Raw genomic sequence first — 2540 nt, forward strand, 5'->3', positions numbered from 1 at the left:
ATCTATCCATTTTTTACTTACTAATTTAGCCTAATTTTAACAATAGTATCCATGGAATCAATGGCTTCAAAGTGCTTATTAGGGATCTTCTAATACACTGTAAAATAAATACATGATTATTAGGTGAATAACACTCACCCATGTCCCATCCCACCCCCCATCTCCTTATATACCTACCCCAGTGGAACAGCACATAAGCACTTTGGAAAACTGATGGGAGGGAATACTCAACACCCCCCAAGATGAAAAACCAGAGTTCCATACTTGGCTCTTTCATTGACTGGTCTTAGACTGGTCACTGCAATACCCCTAGTCTTTTGTCTTCTCTCTGTACAAAGGATTCAGTGGAACCTGAATGTTTTGGACCCTACCCTGTGCTGGCCACCAGGAGGATCCAAGACAGTCCCTGGCTGAGCAAGGGATCACAGACCACTTGGGTTAGTGAAAGACTCCCATTCCACGACCCCTAACTCAGCTCCTCTTCCCTGAGCCCTCCAGGCTCTGCTCAGAGTCAGAAAGCTGAGGTTTAGAGCAACAACCACCACTGTCCCCCATTCTCCTTCCTTGCCTTGGAACATCTATGCACCAAGCTTCGTTGACATCAAAGAGAAAAGCTGGTTAACATCTCCCCCATCCCCACATTGGTACCCTGAATCAGACTCACATGAAGATGGTGATAAATCAACCAATCCAGTGTGGTTTAATGGCAGGATCAGTGGAGTGGAAGTCCAAAATCTGGTTGAAATTATGGCTCTATGACCTGCCAGTGGTATGATCATCACCTCTCTGAGATTCAAGTTCCTCATTTGTAAATATGGAAAATCCTATCGACCTCAAAGTATTCGTGTGAAGATTCAACGAAATTGCAAATGCTTGATCCGCCAGCACCAAGCCTGACTCACGCCGTGTGTTCGGTAAAAGTTAGGGAGGAATTGGAATCAATAGCCATTTCCTATAGAGAGGTGATGAAACCTTTACAGGGATTCCTGACAAACCCTTGTTGGGGTGTGTGTGTGCGTGTGCGTGTGCGCGCGCTATCGTCTGTTTGTATGTGGACTGGGCTTTAAAACGCTGCAAGTGTGGTGATGTTTGGGAAGACTCTACCACTTTTTTAACCTGATCTCCACTTCAGTGAAGAGAGTAAACAAAAGGAGTGCAGGGGAGAGAGAGTGGGAGGGAAGGAGAGAGGAAGGCCGGGAGAAAAAAGCAGAAGGAACAGCAGCAAGTCTCCGGTGCTGGAGGTTACTTATCGATCTTAGATCTACTCCGAAAGCTGAGCAGAGGCCCCACGAGGAAAAGAAAATTGAACCAGTTTCACGCGAAGGTTTTCTCGCTTTCTCATCTGTGACCAACGCCTGCCCCCTTGTGGATATTTTCCAAACTGCTTATATTTTCTAAAAGGCGAAGAAACCTGGAAAGGCTCACAATGAGAAAATGTTTGTAAGCCTTTGGAGGTTCTCCATTGTCTGCAAGATAGGGAGAAAAAAAAACAAAACACTAGGCAAAGATCCCTCATGATCCAGACCTAACAACCAAGACAATCTCCTCTCCGTGGAGTCCCCCGCCGGCACTTTGTGCTCCAAGAACAACAAGCTTCCGCAGTTCCCCAGTAATAGTGATGGTAAGAAGCCAACGTGGGAAGCAGACCAGAGTTCAAATCCTAACTTCTTTTCTCCCTGGCTCTGTGTCTGGGCAAGTCACCTGACCTCTCTAAACTTGTTTCTCATCTGTAAAATCGGGATAATAATAGCACCTGCCTCCTAGAATTGCTGTAGAGTTAAATGAGCTAAAGCATGGAGAGCATCTTACAAATGTAATTCCCCCCAATACCCTTTAGCTGCTATTTGTAAACTCATCGTATTCTTTCCACCTCTGAGCCATTCATTGAATAAACATTTATTATGAACTACATGGATCACAAAATAAGGCAATCTCTAGGGGCGCCTGGGTGGCTCAGTTGGTTAAGCAACTGCCTTCGGCTCAGGTCATGATCCTGGAATCCCAGGATCGAGTCCCACATCAGGCTCCCTGATCAGCAGGGAGTCTGCTTCTCCCTCTGATCCTCCCCCCTCTCATGCTCTCTCTCTTTCATTCTCTCTCTCAAATAAATAAAATCTTTTAAAAAAAAAATAAGACAATCTCTAGAGATCTTGTAGTCAGCTGGAAGAGAAAGATAGACAAATAATTATCATACTTTTAATTTGGCAAAGGTAGTAGTAGAGTTAAAGATAGTTTGAGTTCCCCCAAAAAAGCAAATCTAAGATAAGGGATTGTAGCCGTTCATTTATTTGGGGAAGTGGTCCTAGGGAACAGGGATGGAGGTCTGGGGGGTTGGGAAGAGAGAACCAGGCAGAAAAGAAAGCCAGTATACAATGCTTTATCATACTGGATCACATGGGGCAATTGGGGCTTGATCCCGCTGGGACTCTTGAAGGAGCCACAAGGAATGTGCCTCATGTTGAGAGCCTGAAGGACAGCAGAAAAGACATTTGTCCACCAGCTCCTGTGCCCTGGTGCTCAAGAGTTACCGCTTCGGGTGT

The sequence above is a fragment of the Halichoerus grypus genome, chromosome 3 (assembly GCF_964656455.1).
Source record: "Halichoerus grypus chromosome 3, mHalGry1.hap1.1, whole genome shotgun sequence".
Classification (NCBI taxonomy): domain Eukaryota; kingdom Metazoa; phylum Chordata; class Mammalia; order Carnivora; family Phocidae; genus Halichoerus; species Halichoerus grypus.